We start from the raw sequence: 27,279 nt of genomic DNA on the forward strand, positions 1-27,279 counted from the left end.
CTGTATACATTCACCCTGAAGGAGCACATGTTTTACAGAATAAATAAGTATATCATTATTCACTCATTGCACTGATGAGTGTCACTTCAAGTCAGAGGAGAGACTTCAGTCAACGATGAGTGTTCAGGTTGTTCCTGATGGATGTGTTTCTCCTGGAACTCCTGCAGTTGCTGCCAGCCAGATGGAGCTCTCTGCCTCTCAGCAGGTTACTCTGAATGCTCCTGGTGGACACATCAGCATCAGCAACGTTCCCATCACTTTCTATGGAAAAACATACACATGGTTACACGTGAGTACAATGAACCCCTGCCTGTGTTTCCTGTGATCATCCAGCACACACACTGACTGCGTGGCCTCTAACACCAAAACTGCCCGTCGTATCCCTATTTTAGGCACTCCAGCTTCGGATGTCCGACCGCAAGGATAGCAAAACGGAGTGTATAGTGTAGTAGGTGTTGGTGGGCTGGTAGAACCCCAGAGCAGTATCTAAACTGCCCCTGGAGGAGAATCCCACTATTGTTGGGTGACCCCTTGGTAATTAAGGCAGCTTCAGGTTTAAAAATACAACAAATAAAGACTTATAGTAATGATATGTAATTTTAAAGAGAGGGAATATGAACATTTTTCATGAAAGCAGAACACATTGTCAATGTCATGTTTTAGTAAACATTTCAATTTCAAATACGCAAACTTTATACTTTAATTCATTAACTGATCAAAAGTTCAGAATGTTCTATCTAGTTTCACATGTCTGAACAGACAAGATGGAAACATACATCCTTTCCATTCACAGCCAATTTAGCATCTTTTTATCAATGGTAAGCTTAATAGAGGTCGGTGAGGTAAAGGTCAGGTCTGACACGGCCACTGAAACATGAGAACTGTCAACAGTACACATAATAAAGGTATTATAGATATTACACATAACTCACTGTTTAATATGTTATAACTCACTGTTTAATATGTACTAACTCACAGTCCTCAGAATCAGTCACTAGTGTGTTTGTCTTGATTGTATTTATATATAATGTAAGCGGTTTGTTACCTTTCAGCGTGTCAGCCTGTAAATATGGGAGCAAATGAATAATGACATGTTGCTAAAGGCAGAGAATGAATTGAGTATTACACACAAAGTTTAAAGTGTGTGCTTTTTGTGCCAGCTGTTATTTTGGGTATTATAAAAGTTTCCCCTCATATTATTCAATATCAGACGCACTGAGACAGGCTTGGTCCCAGAATGCATCACTGTGAGTCTGGTCCTGAGCTGGAAAGTGAGCGTAACATTTCCCTCTGGGTCTATGGGGTCTATGGGGTCTATGGGGTCTATGGGGTCTATGGGGTCTATGGGGTCTATGGGGTCTATGGGGTCTATGGGGTCTATGGGGTCTATGGGGTCTATGGTTGGGTCTATGGGGTCTGGGGGTCTATGGGGTCTATGGGGTCTATGGGGTCTATGGGGTCAGGCACTGATCAGATCAGTTCAATGGAGTGGGGACAGATCATTACTAGAGCCAACAGGAAGTGGTTTGGAGCAGCTGGACGCGTCTCTTTGATTCCACATGTGTCTCTGTATGAAAGGAGACATAAAGACTTGTTGGACAGTGGCTTGTAGAAAGATTTTTCCAAAGTGAGAGAAATGTTTTGATCTCATCATTGATCCTATCCTTTTTCTCCGTAGCTAAAAGTACACCTTGCAGCTCAAACATTTGAGGAGATGAAACGATGCTGTTTTGGAGCGAAAGCCTTCATATTGCAGTTTTGTTTTTGTTTTTGCAGGTCAAGATCGGCAATAAGAATGAAGTTTGTTTCAAAAATGACCCATCTGAGGACGACATTGACTGTGTGGTGACCAACGAGGTGGCTTCAACCAGACTGATCTACAGTATAACAAAGAGATCAGTTAACCCTTTTCGTTCTCTTGTTAACATCAAAACCAAGGGACAGGGTTTCATTTATATCCAGTTCTTCACTGGTGCTACACAGAATGTGAGTCCTGATCCGATCCCTGTTACACACTGACTGGCTGTCCAGCTGTTTGTACAAAATGAACATTTCAAAGACATTGTGTGGCAAAGACAACTTCAAATCAAAGTTTATTTGTAAAATGTTGGAAGCATTTCCTAATATTTCTCTCTCTGTTCCTGCTTTCAGATGTATTGGTTATTCTACAATTATGGTTTGCAAGCTGCTTTCCATACATCTCATGCCCTTCAGTTTCCTGCTGGTTTAGTAAGTATGACATGAGGCTGTTACCTAACCCTAACCCTTCAGCCTCACCGATGTTTAGAGTTACCATCCCCAGAGAACTGATCCCTGAGAAGACTTCTGTACCCTAACCACCCTGAGAAATGAGAACTGAGGCTGTGTGTGATCCATTATTCCTTTGTATCACTATCAGACATCATTCATATGAATACAGAACCAGCATCAGTTCAGCATGGATAGCTGAATGGAGAAGATCAAGTGAAGTCTGTTTGCTCCTCTAAGCCTCTCCTTTGAAAACTCTCTTCTTATTTTCACTTCTAAACAGAGATAGGTGTCAGAAATAATGTCATACACAGCCTTAGAGTTTCAGGAAGCAGAAGTCACTCAGCATCATGTGTTAGCATGAAGACAAAGAGAGTTATTATCAGTGACCAGGGTTGCCAACTTTTGGTACCTGGCTGGAGTGAGATTTTGATATCATGGGTTTAATTCAGTTTAATTACACATATGCGCACTAAATGACTGCTATCGTGTCAGCAGCGGGACCTTAGCATATAGGATATATATACAATATATACAAATACACAATAATGGACACAGACTATAAAGGGCACACAGTTTCATTCACTAATGAAAGTCAAACATGTTTGTTTCCACTGTTTTATTGTGTGCCTGTCGCGATAAACAATTAATTGACTTATCGTACGATAAATAATAATGAACTCCATAACTTTTCTGACCTCGATAAATTGCCATTTACATGAGGATGTGACTAGCAGTTTGAAAGGATGTACTTGAGGTATTATTATATATTATCATTATGTCAGTGGTCTAAAATGGTCATACAACGGTGCCGACAATATTATCGTTTATCGCAATAATTTCCGGGAAAATGTATCCAACAAAATTAATTATCGTGAGAGGCCTATACATGAAACACACACACACAAACAAATCTACAGACTTACTCCAAACTGCCAAATATATTAATTAACACACTCTCACTCTCATATACTCTCTGACTCTATTTTGGCCTAGTAGAACAATAAGCAGCAGACTTTTACTTTTGATCATTTCTACTGGATCTTAGATCTGCGCATGCGCCATACGGGTCGGCAGTTGCGGCTCCAGAGTATTTTTGTTGCGTAATCTATGGTAGGGCTAACCCATACAGTGGTGGGGCTCAAATCAGTATTTGTAATGTAATTACATACACGCTCCCCCCGACAGTGAAACGCCACGCGTGAGGTTTAGATTATTTCCCTGTCTCAATCCAAATTGAACTGTATGAAATAAAAAGGCACATTTGTCTTGTAGTAAATAAAAAGGGCGACCTGGAGCCAATCCTGCAATTTCCCCTCAGGTGAAAGAGTTGACATGCTGAAAACCCAACCCCTGCAGGGGGGTCTGGGGGATTGTCCCCCAGGAGATTTTTTTAAATACTAACATAAAATACACATTCTGGTACTCTCTTGAGAAGAAAAATAAATAAATCTATTACTACACGACATGAATGAATGCCATTTTTGTTTTTTGTGACTTTGTTCTGAAAGCTGAAGCTGCTGCTCCTCACAGAGAGAAGAGGGAAGAGGCTGTGTGAATTACTTTACATTGTGGATAAGGGTGGATAGCCCCCATTGTTCTGTGAGTCAAAATGAAAGACAGCCCACACACCTATCAATCATCAAACCGTGGGGTCTTATTTCATTACGTGTTGATTTCTATCAACACGTAATGTTGTATCGATGTATAGAGATGTACTACCGTAAAAGTATTCTCCGTCGGGACTTCCTGCAAAAACACCACGCCGTTATCGTGATTCTGATTGGCCAGAAGACATTATCAAAGATGTTCTATTGAGAAGACGATCACTACGTGACAAAAGTTTTCAAAACCGTTTCTAGTCTTCGGTATTCTTGTTTATGGCGTGAGAATAGTTTGGGCAGCGTGAGAGCGTGAGATTGAGAGTGAAAGCGTGTGTCACACGCCAGATGCGTGAGAGTTGGCAACCCTGCAGTGACACATGTAGCTGCTAGCATGCAGAGCTAACGGGGGCAGGCTGGACTCACAGCACCAGGGGCTGGTGGTTCTGCTCCTTCCTGCCCTCAAGTGGACAAAGGAGTTCATTAGAAATATCAATCTGGAATAATGAAGGAGCTCACCACTGCTCTCACTGTTACTTCATGTCCTAACATCGGAGGAAATATATCAGAAGTGGCATCTATAGAACACTTTCATTCATGTGTACAGTGTTGAGGTTACCTTTGTTTTCACTGATTGTATTTACTTGTTATTTTAAATGTGTTTTTAAGGTTCAAACATCTGTCCAGGGACTACAGATGTAAAAGAGCCTCTTGGCTAACTCTGGCACATTTACAGAAATGGTTCTTAGTGTGCAATGTCCCTGTTAAATAAATAATATACATACAAATACATTCTGTTTAATCCTTTACTAGAACATTTCTTCAAAAGTCGGTGGCACAGTGATGGCTACCTGGGAGCCTCCTGCAGGTCCAGCTATGCTTCGAGACCTGAGTGGCTGCAGAGGCTCAGGTAAGCTGGTCTGGGGGTTCCCAAAGAAAGGGATCCTCTAAGTTAAATGTGATATTAAAACATGTCTGTTGTTTCCCTATCTTAAATTCTGCCTGTAGTTACTGAAGTGTAATATCATTACCTCCATTCTCCTCCAAGGTGGCGCTATAATAGCGGGTTCAGAGATGCCCAACTTAGGGCCCAGCGCAGAGCCCTGCTCTGTTGAACTCTGTTCTCTGTCTGCAGTCCTCTCTAATGACACTGCATGTGGGCCCGAGGAGGTTTGCCAAGCGGACAACACGTAAATATGTGCTCTTTATATCAGGAATAAAGGTCTGACTGATTTGAATAAAGTGTCCCATGTGATCGAACCCTCCATGAGAGAGTGAGGATATTATCCACCTGAGGATTATTGCAGTTATTGATGAATCTGTTCCTATTTCTATTACCCCTTTCCACCAAAGCAGTTCCAGGGTCAGTTCAGAGCTAGTGCCCGATAGCTCACCAGTCCTTTCATTGTTTCCATGAGCAAAACTGGTTCGTGTTAGGAACCAGAGCACTGCTGAACTGGAACCAAGAACCAGATCTGTGTGGAGGCTGGGTCAGATCACTAGAGCCGTAGAGATACGTTCACTCTCATGGCCCGTTTTGAGGAGCAGCACGACCCGTTCTCCTGTTGTTTTTATACCAGCTTTCAGAAGTGATCACTACATACTGTAGGCTACACAAGTTGTCATATCAGATCACAAGTGAAATCCTATTGAAAGAACGCCGGTAGAAAACGGAAAATGACACAATGATAGCAACATGTACTCATACAAAGCATTTATGGTGAATAATTAAAACGCCGTAACCATCTAATGTTCATATCATGTGTTATATATTTTAAATAAGTTTAATTTAGTTTGTTGGCTCTTAATCTGGTTATTGCTTCTTCAGACTGGCTATGCTAACATCATCCATATGATACAGGGAAACGTTTGGCAGTTAACGTCAAACATTGTACAAAATATGAATCACTGGGGAAATCTGCATCTGTTGCTTTAGTGACAGTCAGCAGTGAATTACTGACTGTCACTAAAGCAACGGTGAATGCCTCTGAATCCTAGTGGGAACAGTTCAACCTGGATCTGAAGAAGAGCAACGAGAGCACAGCTCCAATGCAGCCCGCCATTGTTGTAGTTTTTGCCTAAGCTGGCTTTTCTGGAAAATGCAGGGACGTAAACAGTGCTGTCAAATGAACAGGTCATTGGTCCAACATTGAGAACCAACCGTCCGAACTAACACGGTTCTCATTTCAGTGGAAAGGGGTTTTAAGTCCATCCATTATTGTTTCTTATCAGCTGGAGAATGGTTCAGTCTATAAATCCTAAATCCACTTATTTCCCATTGCAGTTGTTTGACATGGTGGGCCTCATGATGGACACTTTATGAAAAGAGATCCAGATGGATGCACAGCGTCTCGGTGTGTGTGCAGTGTTCCTATAAAGTGATCCTTTGACCTATCCTCCATGCTTTACACATGTGTAAATCCTCCGAGGCGAGCTCCATCAGTATTGTAGTGTTGCGTCCATAAATCAGACCAAACCGCAGATATCCGGGTTGTCCCAAGTAGAGTTGAGCATTACCCGTAATGCAACATAATATCACTGTATGCCCTGTTTTATAAAATACTTCTAGATGTCTAGTATTCCACACGTATTTATGAGAGAGATATTATTATATTTGTACGTGTTTCACCGGCTGAATGTAACTTTACTGACCTTTCTGTGTCATATTGTGAACTTTGAGAAGGATTCATTTCCTATGAGTTTAGGATGAGTGTAAAGTATGTCTGTCTTTAAAAAGACCCAGACTGTGAGTCCCTCTCCATCTGTTCTTTTACATATCATATTCTATTTACATGTATATAGACTTTTTGTACTACTTTTTTTTTCTTTCTTTTTCTTATATATGTTGCATCGTTGGAGGAGCTCAGGTCAGAAGAATGTCATCGCCATTTCTACACTGTAGCTTTGTGCATATGACAATAAAACCTTTGAATTGAATGTTGAATTGAATGTCCATCAGGTGCGCTATTCTTCCAGTGGTGTGCACGGTGACGGGCTCCACGGTGATCGGTTTCCACGGAGCAGTGCACTCTGTCCAGGATCGCTGTGCCTACAGTCTGATGGAGTCTGAAGGCAGCGCCAGCTTCAACCTCATGGCCGCTTTCAGGGAGCGCCGGCGTACAGATGTTCCTCTTCTGGACCACCTGATCCTGTCGCTGCCAGGTGTGACCATGTATCTGGAGCAAAGAGGAAGAGTTCGGGTACGTTAGCACGTTGTAGTTATGGGGGTGTTTGCTCAAGCAATGCTGATCATTTCCTGCTAGGAGTTACTTTGTGGTGGTGTATCACAAACCCTCTGTGTGTGTGTGTGTGTGTGTGTGTGTGTGTGTGTGTGTGTGTGTGTGTGTGTGTGTGTGTGTGTGTGTGTGTGTGTGTGTGTGTGTGTGTGTGTGTGTGTGTGTGTGTGTGTGTGTGTGTGTAGGTTGGTGGTGAAGCCCTGGTGCTCAGCAGCACAGCTCAGCTGATGCACGGCGTGGAGCTCTCCAAGGACCAGACTGGAGTCACTGCTAAGTTCCCGTCCTCCAACATGACTCTCTTCTTTGATGGCAACAGCGCACATGTGACAGGTACAGAACAGTACTTCCAATCTGGACTGAATATTACATATTTATTTCTGAATGACAGCTTTAATTCTACCCTCACATCCACCAGGAGTTCCTGAAGCTGTAGAGGGTTTGTGTGGTAGCCCCTCCAACTCCAGGTGGACCACCTCCCCGACTGCAGAGAAGTCCTCTATCAGCCTCCCTGGGTACCGCTCAGTCCGACTGATATGACCTATTTGTCATAATGTGGATTAGGGTTCAGATGTAATGTGATCTTTGTCTCCCTCTAGCTGTGAGATTCAATACCAGGACTCAGTCGACAGCGCCATCAACTGCAACATCTCCACCGACCAGTAAGAGCTGAGCCATGAACACCCTCGTCTTGTCATGTCATATAAGCAGCGTTGTTTCTGCAAGATCAACCAATGTAACACGGAAAACTCTTCCCTCTGAACAGCTGTAATCTCATGAGGCAGCCTCCCTTCTCCGCCTGTCACGAGCACACCGACCCAGAGCCGTACATCAGCGCCTGCACACACACTCTGTGCAGATACCCGTTAGTGGATGGGGTCGACTGCCACTTTTTGGAGGCTTACGCCAAGACCTGCAGCCTGGAAGCCAACGTGACCCTGGAGGACTGGAGGTCAACTACTGGCTGCTGTAAGATTCTCTATTTCCATTCGAGGATATTGCACTGGAACTCGTGCAGTCAAGCAGACATATTTGATCAAATGTATCCTAAAAGTAACCAGAAGCCAAGGCTCCCTAATAAAATGGGAAAATAGTAAAGAAGCAGATAAATGAATGAAGTTAATTTAAAAGTAAATCATTGTGTGTGTGTGTGTGTGTGTGTGTGTGTGTGTGTGTGTGTGTGTGTGTTTGCAGCCCCCACACCTCTCTGTCAGCAGCCCTGCAGTGATCATGAGTTCTGTGGAGAGGTTCACGGTTCGACCCGCTGCTTCTGTCGGGCTCTGTTCGCCTCCAAGTACAAAGCCACCAAGTCTTTAGGTACGGAGCATATCACACCGTTTCCTCTGCTTGCACTGGTCTGAATTAGGGATTTGGTTATTTACCACCAGCCTGCTGCTAACAGCTGTTTTGATGCTGAGCTCTGCCAGAAATAACATATTGTTTAGTGTGGAATTTAGAAACAGCTTTCATTATAGTGCCAAATACATTCTGTCAGTAACTCCACTACCCGTTATAGTCCATGTTGAAGTGTCGGTGTGTCGTTGAAGTGTCGGTGTGTCGTTGAAGTGTCGGTGTGTCGTTGAAGTGTCGTTGTGTTGCAGGCGATCCCACGGTCTGCAGGCAGAACTCGGCCTCTGTGGTTCTGGCTGGATGTCTGCTGGACGACAAACGCATCGACTTCTCCACCTTACAGCTCAAAGACCCCAGCTGCAAGGGCCACATGGACCCCCAGAGCCACCTGGTGACCTTCAGGTTCAACAACAGCGCCCCCTGCGGGACGGAGGTCATGGTGCGTGGTTATCACTTCCTCTAGACTCATGGCGGGTTATCTTCAGAGCGTTTTTGGGCAAACGAGAAGCATTTAAAGCTGCTTTAACTGAGTCCTGTTCAGTTGGTTATTGACACCTGCAGCACTCAGAAGAGCTGGAAGGTTGTTCTGCCTCTTTATGATCGATGGAAGGGAAGGCACAGGCTTCAGCCACCCTGTTTAACTTTAATTAAATACTGGGAGAGCATCTCCTCTAGTTCCCTTTATTGATTATAGACCATGTGATTTATGACCTGGATGGTTTGGACTGTGAACTCCAACACTGACCGTTCTCTGCCAGGATGGAACCGTCAGCAGTGAGCACTGGAATAATGTGGCCGTTAAATGAACTCATTTTCTGTCACATTGCAGAGAAACAACAGCCAGATCGTCTTCAAGAACTCCATCATGTTCTCGAACAGCTCATCAGGCGGAGTCATCACCCGCAGAGACCAGTTCCAGATCGACTTCTCCTGCAAGTACACACAGCCAGGGGTCAGGAGTGTGTACTTCAGGATCAAAGAGAGGTGAGCGTCACCTGGTCCTTAACCTGTTAAGCCCGAGAGACCCCGGAACTGGGGCACTGCCTCAACATCTTGCAGGAAACAGTGTCTGAGGGCATGTTCATTTAATAAAACTATGAATGTTTTATATCCATGTAACGGGAAGAAACTCATCTAACTGATCATTTTAATTTTTTTTTCAAAAGAAAACCCACAATGCTAACACTGAGCCTCTGAATTAGCAACGAGCGAAGAATGCTAACACCTTCCTGCACCGAAAATCACTCATAAAATCTTATTATTTATCATTTCACCACATCCAACACATCGTTTCACATCGTGAGGTGACACAGAATCTAACGACATCGACATTACCACTTAATTATACGTATTTGTGACGTTATAAGCAAAAACGGACATCAAAACAGGTGACGCTAGGTAGCTAAAAATGCTAACATTTTTACCTTGGATCTGTAGTCTCTCCAAAGTGGTCTTCAATGGCATTAAAACGATAAAAACGCTGCTGAAGTTAATCCATAGGTTAATCTAATGTGTCTGTGTCCCTTTGAAATGATTTCTGATAATCCATAAGCATTAAAACTGCTTTTCCGTTTCCAGATGTCAAAGCTAGAGATAGGTCCACTCTGATGGAAAATTACATGCGCGAAGCCCCCACCTCTTCTCTTCACAATGTGTGTGTGGGGGACTCCCCCTTCGATTTTATTGGCTCTAACGGTCAGAAAGAGGTGTCAACAACCAAAATTGAGCAAGGGGGGCCAGAGATATGGAAAATCTACCCAAATGACCCCAGAAGTGGTTTATTTTTGCTAAATCTCTCTAAAAAGGTCAAATGTCACTTGTTTTGCATCAATCTTGATACAGGGTACTTATTATATGTTGTACTTTGGATTCCTAATGCTTTTAGTCTACTAACCCATCATCCAAGGGTAGTTTTCACTATAAGTAAAAAAGAATTTTTGGACGGACACTATAATTTACAGTTTTTTACTATGTAAAATCTGAATTTTCTTTGAAATAAAAAACATCTATATTGATTCTGACTTTTCTACATCCAACTCACAGGTTTATCATTACTTTGAGAAAAAAGATTATTAATTTAACCCTTTTAGAAGGGAAGATATGGTCGTTTGTTCTGGGAATGTCATTTTCGAGCCTGAGACCTGAAAAACAGGCTCAGGGCTTAACAGGTTAATGTACCACAGATCCAAGCGTCACACTGATAAACTGTGTGTGTGTGTGTGTGTGTGTGTGTGTGTGTGTGTGTGTGTGTGTGTGTGTGTGTGTGTGTGTGTGTGTGTGTGTGTGTGTGTGTGTGTGTGTGTGTGTGTGTGTGTGTGTGCAGCTCTGTGGTGCAGCACATCGTATCTGGAGAGTGGAACTACACTCTGACGATGAGCTCCTTCAGTGACGCCGGCCTCCTGCAGCCGGTCGGCCCAAGCACGGAGATCCTGCTGAACCAGAAGGTCTGGCTGCAGCTGGAGGCGGTGGGGCTGGACGCCAACATGGTCACCATGGTGACAGACTCCTGCTGGGCAACCAATCAGGCATCACCTGACGGTAATCTGCGATATGACCTCATCATCAACGGGTGAGGAAACAAACTCTGACTGTTAGAACAAAATAAACTCTGACTGTTAGAACAAAATAAACTCTGACTGTTAGAACAAAATAAACTCTGACTGTTCGAACAAAATAAACTCTGAGACTTCATCTTGTGTATTTCCTGTCTCCGAGCAGATGTCCGAACCCTGCTGATGATACGGTGCAAATGCAGGGAAACGGACAGGGAACGTCCAGCGTTTTCTCCTTCAACATGTTCGAGTTCTCTGGAGGAAGCAGTGAAATCTACCTGCACTGCAAACTGGAGCTGTGCCCCACACAGGGCCAGGCCTGCACTCCGGTACACACAGAGTACTAATACACAGAGTACTAATACACAGAGTACTAATACACAGAGTACACAGAGTACTAATACACAGAGTACTAATACACAGAGTACACAGAGTACTAATACACAGAGTACTAATACACAGAGTACTAATACACAGAGTACACAGAGTACTAATACACAGAGTACACATACACAGAGTACTAATACACAGAGTACTAATACACAGAGTACTAATACACAGAGTACTAACACACAGAGTACTAACACACAGAGTACTAACACACAGATTACTAATACACAGAGTACTAACACACAGAGTACTAATACACAAAGTACTAACACACAGAGTACTAACACACAGAGTACTAATACACAAAGTACTAACACACAGAGTACTAACACACAGAGTACTAATACAACTGTGTGAAGATAGAGTAAACACAGAGTACTTACACACAGAGTAAAGCTAACTTCCTGTCTGTGAAGCTAACTTCCTGTCTGTGAAGCTAACTTCCTGTCTGTGTACAGAGCTGTAGGGGGGCAGCTCGCAGGAGGCACAGATCTGCTAAATACTCTGATGGGAACGCGGCCATCATCACTATGGGATGGAGTAACTGAAGAGCTGTGCATGGTAGGCAGCTCCTTCATTTGTTCTTCCTAACGAGTTCCTTGATTAACACAATGTTTAACGAGTTCCTTGATTAACACAATGTTTAACGAGTTCCTTGATTAACACGATGTTTAACGAGTTCCTTGATGAACACAAAGCAGCAAAGTATAAACCATGACTCAGCAGTGTCTCTGTGTTCTCAGCTGATTCCTGACGGTGGAAATGAAGGTCTTGTTGCTGTGAAACTGAGCCGGCACATTATCTGAGATTATTCCTGAGGACTCCAGTTATTCTGAGTTTTAACTTCTTTATGATGTGGGGGAAATAATCAAAAGGGGTTCTTTTACTATGTGCACTAGTATATATATATATATATATATATATAATTTCTTCTTTAATATACTGTCTGTTTGTAAATGTGCACAGCCTGAAAGCTACCTGAGTGTTAAAGAAGGGAAACAGGAAGTGAATGAGAACTGAAATGTGGATGACTACCCAGGAAGAGGATCAGATCAGATGTAATTCCTCAGAGCACGCTGTTGTACTTTTATTATGATTGTATTACTATGAGCAAAACATGTATTACTTTATTTAGTCCAATGATAATAAGATTGAGATATGTAACATCTTTAGGGGAATAATAGAAGTGAAGCATACAGCAGCATTACGCAACAACATCCCCTCCAATGAAACACACAGGATCAGCTGATACGAGGAACTCCTACACAACACAAGTCATTCAGTGAAAGATCACCTCTCTGCCATTAGACCCAGATTAGATGAGACGTATTACCTGTCACTGCTGGCAACATCAGGACATATACGAGTACTGCTCAGATCAAATGACGGTATAGCCAAACATCGATGTATTATTTACAATGATCCCAATCCACAGCAACATGGTCTAAAACTCTACGCTCATTTGATATATTTGTTTTTCCAAGAATAAAATGAAGCGCAGATCAAAAATGAAAACACGAAGAAGCACAAAACGTCTTAACTTGAGACGTTGTGAGTTTTAAAGAAGTGAATTATTATCAGACTTAAGTCATTCCCAATGGAGAGGTTGTTGCACGCTGTTGTACCTTTACTAGGGTTGTATTACTATGAGCCAAACATACTTTACTTTATTTAGTAATACATGGATTATATTTAGAAATGTAACATCTTAATATGTGTCCGATGAAGAAAAGTGATCAGAAAAGGGTTTTATTAGGATGATTTTATTACTATACGCAGAAAGGTTAGGGTTAGTTCACCAAGTGATGTGACGTATGAATACCATTCAGTCATTGAGCAATTATATCTATAAATGTAACAATTAGATTTAGAAATGTAACACCTTTAGTGAAATAACAGAAGTGTCTAATGAAGGGTTTAGAGGGGTTCACTGGTATATATATATGTATATATATATAATTTATTCTTTAATATACTGTCTTCTTTTAAATGTGCACAGCCTGAAAGCTACCTGAGTGTTAAAGAAGGGAAACAGGAAGTGAATGAGAACTGAAATGTGGATGACTACCCAGGAAGAGGATCAGATCAGATGTAATTCCTCAGAGCACGCTGTTGTACCTTTATTGTGATTTTATTACTAATGGAACCAAAAACAATTAATAAAGTGAGTGGGAAAAAGAAACATGAGTCTCAGTCGTATAGTCATTGAGTGTGTGTGTGTGTGTGTGTGTGTGTGTGTGTGTGTGTGTGTGTGTGTGTGTGTGTGTGTGTGTGTGTGTGTGTGTGTGTGTGTGTGTCTGTGTGTTAATGTTTGATCAGCACTGCCTATTTTTTTATTCGAGTTTGGGAAGATTCCGCTTGAAGTTAAGCACAAAATGGCATCCGTCTGTTGTAAAAACGATCTCAAAGCTAGACAGTGCACTAAAATACATTTCTGCAAACTTTTGAGTAGAGAAATAAACAGGACAGTAACAGAATCTTGAATAATGTTTGATCAGCACTGCCTATTTTTTTAGTTTGATCCGAGTTTGGGAAGATTCCGCTTGAAGTTAAGCACAAAATGGCGTCCGTCTGTTGTAAGGCCAGAAATAAACAGTTGTAGAGCCGATGAAAGGGAGTCAGAGGCGGTGTGTTCAGTATGGAACTCCACACTTTATTATCCATTAGACAGAAGACAAGGTAAGTAACATCTGCTTGTTGCTACTCAAGCTAGCATGAATGACACCAAACCCGGTACCCTCACTAACGGGTCCGGGTTGCAACACAATAATCCCAACGGTGAATTATGTCCCATAACGTGTCACCACACAGTACAGTAACAGAATATTGATTTGTGTTTGATCAAGACTGCATATTTTACCAGTTAAAATACGTTTTTTTCAGCCTTGGTTGAGAAAAAGGACACCATATGATGGCTGTATGTTCAGAAACTTTCAAAACCAGAAGCACATACATTTTGTGTCAGTTATTTATAATTTGTAACATTGTAAGCATGTTTTTAATAAGCAGAAAAGCTCTTATAACATGAACGGCATGGTGGTTTTAGTTAACGTTAGCTACCTTTGCTATTAGCTAACATTAAGATTAGCCTGCCAAGAGTTTTAGCTATATTGACCTTATAAACCAACACATTCTCACTCCCAACTCGCCTCTGTTGACGTTATGTCAGGGTCCCTGTCGTCACTTTCCAACGCAAAGGGGGGCCCTTTAGCGTCGAGTTTCAACTATCACGGAGTCCCATTGACTTGCATAGAGCTCCCTGAACGTTGGTAATAGACGAGTTGGGATCGCGGCGAAATGCTCTCCGCAGTTCCATTCTCAGAGCGTTTATCAACCTTTTTCTAACTCAATATCAAGCCACACTTATTGTGTTTACTTCTTTATTTTAATTGAATAATGTCTGACTTTTGTTGCCATCATTTAGGGGGAGAGTAGGGGCTCAGAAAACTGAAATCTGTATTGTTTCATAGTTTTTTCCTTCTAATTTTGTATTCTTTTCTAAACCACACACTGTTATTTACTCAACAATAAGACACAATTATTCTTGTATATTTGTTTGATTCTATAATGTCGGACTTTTGGAGTCCGTCAGGACCGAGGGTCGGAGCAGCTCATAGTAGTTGCTTAAAGTGGACCTATCATGGTATATTTAAATGATATATTGTAGGGCCATACCTATATAAGGTATATTTATACGTTTCTGTTTTCAAAATACCAAACAGATCATGCATTTTAGCCATGCCTCATTTCGCTCAATTTGCACTTTTTTTTTTAGCTCTGCTCTGCAAGGGCAGATTCAGTGAGAACAGCACCATCTACCGGCCTGGCATATGTACTACAGCGTCTCCAGCGCTTTCGAACGGCAATGGCCGTGGCTGTCTCCTCCTGATTGGTGGAGTTGGGCCAATAGCCGTAGCGCCACTGTCCTGACGTCAGGACAGTGTTCAAATCTGGATCAGTTTTTATCAGATCCGTTGCAGCCTCTTTTTTAGAGATTTGGGTATGGAGGAAAATAGAGAGGGTTGTGTTTTCTGACACTTGGTGAGTTCCCTGGAACACCGGGGACACATATTCATGTATAAAAGACATACAAAAGTACATTTTGCATGATAGGTCCCCTTTAAAGGGCCCATGTCATGGCCATTTCCACTGATCATAATTACATTGTTGAGGTATACTAAAATAGATTTATACTGTGCAATTTTCCAAACTCACATTGGTTTCGCATACAGCATCTCTGTCAAGCATGTGTATTCAGCAGTATTCACTTTCTCCACTAAACGACTCGTTGGAGCTCTTGCCCCCCCCTCCCTGTGAGCCTAGTGTGCTCCGATTGGTCAGCTCGGCCACTCGTTCTGATTAGTCAACCACCAGAGAGGCTGCGCCCATGTCAGTGCTTTTCCCGGCTGCTCTCAGCGTAACATCAGTCTTATCATGGCGTCGGTACAGCGGTATATTTTATATACATATATATTTTTAACTGTTGTTATAGAAGAGTGTGACGGCCCCAGGGCCTTTGTCTTACGATGGGGTGGAGCTGAAGAGGGTAATCAGCGCGATCACGGACACCTCCGGACACTACGGCCCCAGTCTCTCTCCAAAGCGGCTGCAGGAAGACTAACTCTGCGATCCTCTCAACCACCTATCTTTGCATTTACCACAATAAATGTGCCGTGGTTTTGTAAACTCGTGTATGTCTCCTTGTCTTTCCGTTGTGGCCTACGAGCTACTCTCATAACAAAGAGTAAGTTATTTTTACCCGTTATAAACTACTACTGTTTGATGAGAAATCAAATCATGGTTTGCTATATATGAATTCAGGGAAGAAAGGATAGGCCTACTAAGTATTTCCATTAAACTTTATTTTTAGAAATGTACAAAATGAACATAAATATACATATATACACGGTATATCATCCATTCCTCCTCCTCTTGCCTGCGCACAGCCGGTGCGGTGCGGTGCCTTTTAGCACGAGCCCTCAGTAGTAGTAGAATCCCTTCCCCGTCATGGATTGTCCGCCAGGATCTGGCTGGACGAAATCAAATGCAAATCACAAAATATTAGAGAAACTTAGTTGTTTTAGATTCGTTAGTAGTAGTTGTGTAATGAACAGCTTGCCTGCTAATATGCTAACCTAGCTTTGTTTACCTTGGTAGCTAACACGATATGAACGTTAGCTTGGAGGAAAGGCAACTATAATGCAGTGTAATAAAACTACTATGAACAAAAGCTAGTGGTTCATATTAGGCTAGCAATAACGTGTTTATAATTGCAATCGTATACGGGTATTCTGCTACCATACAATGTAACTTGCATGAATACATTGTTTTGCGCTAGCATACAGCTAGCCTCGTTAGCTACATGCAGTATATGTACGGTCACAATGTACGGTAAACCGGAGTATACTGTATGAGTATTCCGTGTGTGTGACTGCAGACATTCTCCTGCCATGACAAACATGTAAGGCCATCTGCTGACATTGTAGTTGATATATTTAAACGCTAGCAACGTAGCATCACAAAAATGTTTTTCTGACCAAAACTAGCTCAAGCTCCGTGTGTTAGATCGCTACGCCAGCTATAATGTAATTACGTTTCGCGACTGACCGGCAAATCACCCGCAGTATACTGTCAATAGGTATTTTGTGTGTGAATGCAGACATTCTCCTGCTATGAGATACATGTATGCAAGGCCATCTGCTGATATTAGAGTTGATATATGGAAACTCTAGCAACTTAGTTAGCACAGTTAGCACTGTGTCAATGGCTTAGCAGTCCAACACAGTTTACACATTTAAACAGTCTTGTTTGATAAATACACAAATAACAATGCAAACTTACAGGTTGTATACCCAGATCTTCCCCTGCTCCAAACGGTCCAAACAAGCTGTGCATATCCGGCCTCAAACTGGGCAATGTTTTGGAAGCTTTCGTCTGTGAAATGCCGGTTCTTCGAACCTCTGGAGGAGGAACACGCCGCTGCTGGAGTGGCCATAGCTCTTCGGGATTGGTCCATTTCGTTCCGGGTACCGCATGACATCAGGCGGTACCCGGAACTAAATGGAAGACTCAAATGGGCAGTGACGTATCTCCAACGAGGCGTTTTGGGGAGGTATTTTCTGTGTTAGAGTTTTACTCGCTACAGGGTGTACTTTGAGGGTTTTGACTCTGCACACCGTTTACATGCATAAAAACCTTCATAACACACAAGGGGACGGGTAATAACCGGAAAAGCATGACATGGGAGCTTTAAGATAATTTTATACCCGGAAGTAAGTATTCTCTCCGCTTTGCTCAAACCCCGTGATTAGTCCTCAAGCTCTGTGATTGGATGTTTGAGTGGCAGTGCGCCGAGGGTTACGCCGAGCGTCAAACAGCACTTTGAAATGGGATGGAACCACGGCAGACTATCCAAAACTGGATTTGGATGGGTCCACCACCCCCCTCCCCCACCCCGTCCCCAGAACTACCCATGCTGGCTATTGTGTGTTTCGCAACATGTTCTATGGCACGTCTCTACTGGGAATTGTAGTTTTAAAAGACGTTTTCGTATTTCCCATAATAAGAAGTTGCCGGTATTAAACTGTGTACATCCCTGGACGTTTAGGGGATAGGAAACACTCACATTTAAAACATATAATTAATAAATGGGTGAAAATTGCTTGTGTCCATAATGGGCAGCATTACTATATACCCACATGACTGCTAAGGTCAGAAGAGCTTTATTTAACAGCTGGTCTTATGTCTGTGACCCCTCCTGTTAATTGATAAGCCTGAAACATGCACTTGTCAAGGTTCAGAGGCAAATTTTGCAAATATGGCAGTAGCCATCGATCATCTTAAGATAAGGTATACTTTATTGATCCCAAGTTGGAAATGTTTTCGTTACAGCAGCATGTGTAACAGTTGTAACTAGAGAATGCAATTCCTGAAGAAATTGCTAGTGGGAATGCTTTATGCTGAAAAGTAATGTGAGTAGTTATACATATGCCCCTTCCATCACATTAGTATGCATAAAAAGTGACAGGTCACATCCCCCCACTACTTATGCAAATGACCTCCTTTGATATGCTAATGAGCCCCTTTGTCCGAGGTGTTATCGCGTGTAATAATAATAATAATACATTTTATTTTTAGGCGCCTTTCATGACACCCAAGGACACCGTACAATTCGTTAAAAAATAAATAAAACGCTAATAGGCAACAAAACATGATAAAAACACAAACAGGAAATCATGGAGGAGACAGTCAAGTGGACACAAATGAAACATATAATGGGGAGCACTACAGTGAGTAGGCAGATCTGAACAGGTGGGTTTTTAATTGGGATTTGAATGTGGTGATTGTGTCTGACTGTCGGATGTGCGGGGGGAGGGAGTTCCAGAGTCTGGGAGCAGTGCAGCTAAAAGCCCGAGCACCCATGGTGACAAGGCGTGGGGTGGGGACGGTTAGCAGACCAGCAGAGGAGGAGCGGAGGGAGCGAGAGGGGGTGTACTCCTGAAGAAGGTCCGCCAGATAGGGGGGGGGGGGGCAGGTTATGTAGGGCTTTGTAAGTGAGCAGTAGGTTTTTGAAGTTGATGCGGGATTGAACAGGGAGCCAGTGGAGTTGGATGAGGATGGGGGTGATGTGTTCTGAGGCCTTGGTGCCGGTGATGATCCGGGCTGCAGAGTTCTGTATGATTTGTAGTTTGTTGATGAGCTTGGTGGGTATGCCTGAGAGGATGGCGTTCCAGTAGTCGATGCAGGACGTGACAAATGCATTGACCAGGATTTCAGTGTTTGATTGAGAAAGGGATGGGCGGAGTCTGGAGATGTTGCGTATGTGGAAGAAGGCAGTCCGGGTGATGTTATTTATGTGAGGTGAAAATGAGAGGGAGCTGTCCAGGATGACACCAAGGCTCTTAACTTGGCCAGAGAAGGGGATGGAGTAGCCATCAATGATGAGGTTGGAGGCAGGGGAGGATGAGGTTTTGGAGAGGGTGCTTTTGGTGCCAACCAGCAGGGCTTCGGTTTTGCTGCCGTTGAGTTTTAGGAAGTTCCTACTCATCCAGTTCCTGATGTCCTGGAGGCAGTTGGTGAGAGAGGTTGGGGGGAGGGCAGTGTTGGGTTTGCTGGAAATGTAGACCTGTGTATCATCGGCGTAACAGTGGAAATGGACATTATGATGACGGAGGATAGTGCCAAGGGGGAGTAGGTAGATAATAAACAGGAGTGGACCCAATACTGACCCCTGAGGAACACCATGTGAGACAGTGGAGCAGCTTGACCGGTGGGTGCTGAGACGGACATATTGTTTTCTGTCTGTGAGGTAGGAAGAAAACCATGAGAGTGCAGTACCAGTGATCCCAATGTCTGCCAAGCGTTTGATAAGCAGTGGGTGCGAGATGGTGTCAAAGGCAGCTGTAAGGTCAAGGAGGATTAGGATGGTGAGTAGTCCAGAGTCAGCTGCGGAGGAGGTCGTTGGTGATTTTTACCAGCGCTGTTTCGGTGCTGTGCTTTGAGCGGAAACCCGATTGGAAGGGTTCATGAAGGTTGTTTTTGTCCAGGTGTTGTTGAAGTTGGTCAGCAACCACTCTTTCAAGGTTTGGGTAGGTGTGATATCCTTTGATGTGAGGGGTGAGGTGTTGTAACATGTAGGTGTGATATATAGTGATTTTTATCAAAATACAACATGCAACTAATACATTATACAATATAGGGCTTGAGGATATTTGGCATGTCATGCATAAAACCGGTGTCATCTTTCCTGAAACTGACGTACTGTCCATTTTACAAACAAGTTATTTTTCTGCTTCTTCACCCTCTGAATGTTCCTCCCCGTCCCTCTTCCTTCAGCCATCACAACAACAATCAAGTCAGATCTGTCAAATTAAACACCTCTTCCCAAAGCGTGACTTCCCTATTGAGGGGGTAGGGCAGTAGGGCCTAACCCGATTGGCCAAATATACTAACATGCAGAACGTATGGTATGTTTGAAAAAGACTAACCATCTATCCAGTTCAAGCTGTCTTTAAGATGTGACATCGCGCTCTGACTTTTTCCCGTAAAAGCGTGACAAACTATTACTTATTATTAAATTTGACCTCTTGCTGCTTGGTTGAAAATGATAGATGAAAAATAACTTTTTAAAAAGAGTCAAACAGCGAGGGACATTATACGGGTGAAAGAAACTCTCATTTCTACAGATGACTCCCCCCCACTCAACGCAATAAGTCCCAACCCACTCAGCAAATCATCCAAAACTAAGGACCCCACTAAGACGAACAGATTTTCTTTAACCTGTTAAGCCCTGAGCCTGTTTTTCAGCTTTCAGGCTCGAAAATGCCACTAACACAACAAAGACTATATCTTCACTTCTAAAAGGGGTAAATTAATAATATTTTTTCTCAAAGCAAGGTTACATCTGTGAGTTGGATGTAGAAGTGTCAGAAATCAATATAGATGTTTTTATTTTTAAATAAATTCATATGGAACATAGTAAAAACATGTAAATTCTATCTCCGCCTAAATAAAACCCATTACTTATAGTGAAAACCACCCTTGGATGATGGGTTAGTAGACTAAAAGCTTTAGGAATCCAAAGTACAACATATAATAAGTACCCTGTATCGAGATTGATGCAAAACAAGATAGATTTGACCTTTTTAGAGAGATTTAGAAAAATAATAACATTTCAGAAGCAAGCTGCTCCCTGAAAGTATTCTGTGTGTGTGGCTTTGTCCTGCTGGGGTCACTCGTCATCTTGTGCAGCTCCTTGTGGAGAATGAAGCTGTTCACCACGGCAATGTCCACAAAATGGTAAAAAAAAGTCTTGTACCATTTCATAGTTTTGTGGAGAACGCTGTAGTACCCGATCAAAGCGTCAGACACATCCACGCCACCCATGCTTCGGTTGTAGTCCAACACAGCGTCAGGAACGGGAACAGTCTTAGTCTGCCACACACCAGCCTGTTTCACTTTCCGCTGGACCGTCTGACCGCTGAAGGCCTCGTGCACTGTGGAGCACATGGTCACTTCACGGCTGTCCATCCACTTTATGAACAGGAATTTGCCTTCCCTTATCCCTCTTAGGTGCCTTACAAACAATGGACGTCCACTCTCGGGAGCGTCGGAGTGGTGCGGTCACCCTAAGTGACAGACCTAAAGTATCCGGGATTCAGGCATCTTCCCTGGCTTGTACATTTTTGGTGATGCGCCCTGGAGGTATCAGACTATTTTAAACAACTTTTCCCCGCTTTTCAAACACTTATTCCGAGGTTTTAGCCAGTCATTTTGCACGAAATCATTTAACATTGACGGTCTCCTGAAAAAGCACATATTCTGTGCATTTTCAGGAGAGCGTCTATGTTAAATGATTTCGTGCAAAATGACTGTCTAAAACTCTCTTCCAGACATTTAAAAATACTTTCCCCGACCATTTAAACATTATTTCTGGCTTGTAAAGTGCAGTTATGCGCCCTGGAGATATTGCACTATTTACAAAATGTAGCACTCTGTTTATTTCACACCTCCAGGAGAGACCAGGGGGAAATCACCTCTCTCTGCCCCCTCACAGAGCCCCAAGGACGGACTAATTACCTCCAGCATGTCCCCATAACAGTGGGACTCTGTTTCTTTCACAGCTCCAGCAGAGACCAGGGGAAAATCACCTCTCTCTGCCCCCTCACAGAGCCCCAAGGACGGACTAATTACCTCCAGCATGGGCCCCTAACAGTGGGACTCTGCACCTCCAGCAGAGACCAGGGGGAAATCACCTCTTTTTGCCCGCTCACAGAGCACCGAAGGACGGACTAGAGACCTCCAGCACCAGTCCCTAACAGGGGGACTCTGTTTATTTCACACCTCCAGGGCGGAGACCGGGAAAATCACCTCTCTCTGCCCGCTCACAGAGCCCCAAGGACGGACTAATTACCTCCAGCATGGGCCCCTAACAGTGGGACTCTGCACCTCCAGCAGAGACCAGGGGGAAATCACCTCTCTCTGCCCCCTCACAGAGCCCCAAGGACGGACTAATTACCTCCAGCATGTCCCCATAACAGTGGGACTCTGTTTCTTTCACAGCTCCAGCAGAGACCAGGGGAAAATCACCTCTCTCTGCCCCCTCACAGAGCCCCAAGGACGGACTAATTACCTCCAGCATGTCCCCATAACAGTGGGACTCTGTTTCTTTCACAGCTCCAGCAGAGACCAGGGGAAAATCACCTCTCTCTGCCCCCTCACAGAGCCCCAAGGACGGACTAATTACCTCCAGCATGTCCCCATAACAGTGGGACTCTGTTTCTTTCACAGCTCCAGCAGAGACCAGGGGGAAATCACCTCTCTCTGCCCCCTCACAGAGCCCCAAGGACGGACTAATTACCTCCAGCATGTCCCCATAACAGTGGGACTCTGTTTCTTTCACAGCTCCAGCAGAGACCAGGGGAAAATCACCTCTCTCTGCCCCCTCACAGAGCCCCAAGGACGGACTAATTACCTCCAGCATGGGCCCCTAACAGTGGGACTCTGCACCTCCAGCAGAGACCAGGGGGAAATCACCTCTTTTTGCCCGCTCACAGAGCACCGAAGGACGGACTAGAGACCTCCAGCACCAGTCCCTAACAGGGGGACTCTGTTTATTTCACACCTCCAGGGCGGAGACCGGGAAAATCACCTCTCATTGCCCGCTCACAGAGCCCCGAAGGACGGACTAATTACCTCCAGCATGGGCCCCTAACAGTGGGACTCTGCACCTCCAGCAGAGACCAGGGGGAAATCACCTCTTTTTGCCCGCTCACAGAGCCCCAAGGACGGACTAATTACCTCCAGCATGGGCCCCTAACAGTGGGACCTCCATAACCTTGCACACCCTGAGTCCCCGGGCCCCCACAGTTAAGCACTCCCCCACGGACTAAACACAGGTATTCACACCCACCAGAACCTCGTGCCCCTGGTGACCTTACAAGGGGGTGGTTTTATGGTGCTTCTGTGTCCGCCCATCAGCATCCATATTGGGCCTTCTTCACGGCATCACCCCCCCTTCTGTGGAGGGTATTCTCGTGCCCCTGGTGACCTTACAAGGGGGTGGTTTTATGGTGCTTCTGTGTCCGCCCATCAGCATCCATATTGGGCCTTCTTCACGGCATCACCCCCCCTTCTGTGGAGGGTATTCTCGTGCCCCTGGTGACCTTACAAGGGGGTGGTTTTATGGTGCTTCTGTGTCCGCCCATCAGCATCCATATTCGGCTTTCTTCACGGCATCACCCCCCCTTCTGGGCTGGAGGTTCAAACACTTTAACTTTTGTTCACCCTCCTCTGGCTTACACCTCCTCCGCCAACACTTGAGCGCTCATCACAGGGTTCAGCACCAAGGAGAGTGCCTCCCCGGTGCTGATGGAAAGTGGCACTTTTTCTGCCCCTGGTAATCATCAAGGTTATTGTTTTTTTTTTTTTTTTTATTTTATTTGAACAAAAAACACAGTTGACAGTACAGAGAGGCTAAAACATAAACTATTTACACGTACTACTGCTACTATAACAGTACTACTAAATTTCTTAACCTACGTTTTAAAGTGCAGTTATGCGCCCTGGAGGTGTTGCACTATTAACAAAATGTATGCCCAGGATTCTGGCACCTTTCCTGGCTTGTAAAGTGCAGTTATGCGCCCTGGAGATATTGTACTATTTACAAAATGTATACACAGGATTATAATAATAATTATATACACGGTATACATATTCACAATGTTTAGCGGGATTCAGGGGACCAAATTAGGCGTCTAATTCTCACGGTGCACCAGGGCAAACAGGTTGAGTCCACGGCCCCTGCCCCATCATCAGGAGTGTCAACCAGCCCCGGTCCCGACTTCATTGGCCTCTTTCCCTCCCGCTTCCGCTTCCGCTGCTGCTGCCGCTCCAATGACCCATCAGGTGAAGATGATAGAGTTGTACTGTTATAGCAGCCCTCTTCGGAGGTCTCCCCATCTGACAGCGGTAGACATCCTTCTGATGATGATGCAGCTGCTGCCGCATCTGATGACGCCCTGAACATGGAGCGGATTCTCAATGCCTCCTTTATACCTGGCGCATTCGCGTAGAACCGGTCCGCCGTGGTTACGTCGTGACACATAAACCTGGCGAGAATCGACCGGCTTTCTGGATCTTGGTGATGCTTGATATTGTCAGCCAGGGCAGTGCGCAGGATTGTGAAGGTGACGGCTGTTTCTAGCCCAGCATCAGCCCATGCCCTCTTCAAGTGAGCGTTCAGGTTCTTGGAGGCCCGATTCCCCCTTGTGAAAAGGAAGAATTCATTCTGAGGACCCAGCAATGCCTCTTTAATCCCCATCCACCGCATGACCCAGCTAAACTCCTCTACTGTAAGCGCCAGCTGTGCTTCGCCATATGTCTTGGCCGTCTTGTGATCCTGCACATGGATGATGTAGCCCTCAGCAGTTCCCCTTATGGCTGCCTCTAAGACCTCACTGTTTTTCATGTTTGCGTACACGCCCGTACGGTGGCCATACAGGAGGCTCCAATGGAGGGTGAGATAGCCATAGAGAAGCTTCTGGGTGGTTGAGGTCGGCGTGCCGGCCATCAGGTCGAGGAGCTCCGGGATGCGCTTCTCAGCGGCCGCCATGGCGGCGAGAAGCTCCGCCTGGCTCGGCAGACGATCCAGTTTGTTCCTCTTCACCTTAAACTGATGTAGAGTGACTGCCTTATTCAAGTGTTTCATGTTGGCTTTCACCTCTCTCATTATGTGGGTCATATCAGACTGGGTGAGCTTGCACCCCCGGGGCTTTGACTCAGACATGTACCCCATGAACTGGTGCACATTCTTCAGGAAGAACTCTGATGTTGTGACTGCCCGGCCCGGCTTTACAATATACTCGCTCCAGCCACGGATCATCTTCATGTTTCTTAGGAACAGCCAGTCTGACAGGCGGTTAACACCATGGGCCATGTATACTATGAAGTTCTTTATCCGGCTGATCTTCGACACAACATTGTCTTTCTGTTTTACTGTCGGAGCGACACCCAAACAGTGATCCAAGTATGTCTGAAGGTACGCCTCCATGCTTCTAGGCAACGTGATTTCACGCATGGTATTCCCCCGTCCACACCCAGTGGACCAGTAATTTGAGGGAGAGGGCAAGTCATTAGCCAGCTTAGAGGCACGGGTCTTCCGGCATACAGGGGTCTCGCTACCGGAGGCTACTGCAAACATGACAGTTTCCACCGGGGTCTTCACAGGGGTCTCGCTACCGGAGGCTACTGCAAACATGACAGTTTCCACCGGGGTCTTCACAGGGGTCTCGCTACCGGAGGCTACTGCAAACATGACAGTTTCCACCGGGGTCTTCACAGGGGTCTCGCTACCGGAGGCTACTGCAAACATGACAGTTTCCACCGGGGTCTTCACAGGGGTCTCGCTACCGGAGGCTACTGCAAACATGACAGTCTTCACCGGGGTCTTCACAGGGGTCTCGCTACTGGAGGCTACTGCAAACATGACAGTCTTCACCGGGCTCTTCTCAGGGGTCTCGCTACCGGAGGAAACTGGTAATATGACAGTCTTCACTGGGCTCTTCACAGGGTTCTTGACCGGTCTCTTTCCACCGGAGGCTACTGCAAGCATGACAGTCTTCATTGGGCTCTTCACAGGGTTCTTGACCGGTCTCTTCCCACCGGAGGCTACTGCAAGCATGACAGTCTTCACCGGGCTCCTCACAGGGGTCTCGCTACCGGAGGTTACTGGGGACTGCATGACAGTCTTCACCGGGCTCTTCACAGGGGTATTGCTGCCTGAGGCTACTGTGTTTATGCCGGAGGTATTTGGGATTGCCAGGCCCTTAAATCGTATACATTCGTCCTCTTCCTCAAGAACAGCAGCACTCTGCTTCCTGGGTTTTAGCTCCTTTTTCAGCCTGGAGCGCAGGGTCTTCACCTCATCATTGAGGGCATCCTTCTGAGCCCTCAATGCCACATTTTCCAGCATCACCTGCCTGCAGTCCTCGTTGTCACACTCGGTATGTGGGGAGAAGGGTGGAGGGTGCCCGGGGTATTCCTCCTCATTGTCTATATCCAATGATGTAGCCATTCCAATGATGGGGTTAGTCTCACGGAGGTCATGGAGCAACTGCAGTGCCACACTATGCTTCAGCCTTGCCATGACCTGATGTGCCTTATGTCGGGACAACTCAGGGTGGTCATGTTTTACATGACGGTCCAGTCTCTTCCCAGCGTACGAACACCCAGCGATGGGACAGGGTTTGGTCCGAACATTTATCCTTCCACTGGCTATTTTCAGGAGGATTCCCCTCTCCTCCAAGTTCCGCACTGCATGCTTGTGCTTAAGGTGTTTGTTCAATGCCAGATAGAAGAGTCTGCACACCGGGCATTCAGATGACATCCTTCCTGAAACACACATAATGATTTTGATCAAAATTATGTTATAGTTCTCCGTTTATATGCGTTAGCGTGAGCGGTGGTTGCGACACTGGGTCCGATGCATCAATTCATGGTGCATGGACGAAGGGAAGTATTGGGTTACCACCGGGTCAGATGGTCCCACTTCCGCACCAACGCGGGGCTGGTGATGGCAACATTGGGTCCGATGCATCAATACATGGTGCCCCGACCATGAGAGGGTTTGGGGTACCCCGGAACCAGGCACCACCCCAGCAGGAAACGGGTTGTATGGTCAAAGGAGGAAAGAGTGATAGAACCGGGGTAAAGCAAAGAAAGTGTCCGACAATAGTGACTTGTGAGGCGGCCAGAGAGTCTGTCATATCTCGGTCCTATCCTCCAGGCAACGCTGTGGCCAAAACTGGGCTAAAAACTAAAAAAACTAAAAAATATTTCATCCAGGGAAATTTGGGTGAAAATGAAAAAAAAGTACCCCAAAATAGTCCTTCATTAGCCAGCAGCAGT

General features: G+C 44.8%; 1 long non-coding RNA gene and 1 pseudogene across 1 annotated transcript; both read left to right on the forward strand.

The window, feature by feature from the left end:
• Nucleotides 1-4,678: 4,678 nt before the first annotated feature.
• LOC117469096 lies at nucleotides 4,679-11,331 on the forward strand (annotated as a pseudogene).
• Nucleotides 11,332-11,844: 513 nt separating this feature from the next.
• LOC117469093 lies at nucleotides 11,845-13,555 on the forward strand. Its single transcript, XR_004554546.1, has 2 exons — nucleotides 11,845-11,934; nucleotides 12,117-13,555. It is a non-coding gene; the product is annotated as an uncharacterized LOC117469093 (long non-coding RNA).
• The last annotated feature ends 13,724 nt before the right edge of the window (nucleotides 13,556-27,279 follow it).

Source organism: Trematomus bernacchii, unplaced genomic scaffold, assembly GCF_902827165.1.
Source record: "Trematomus bernacchii unplaced genomic scaffold, fTreBer1.1, whole genome shotgun sequence".
In the NCBI taxonomy this organism is placed as follows: Eukaryota; Metazoa; Chordata; class Actinopteri; order Perciformes; family Nototheniidae; genus Trematomus; species Trematomus bernacchii.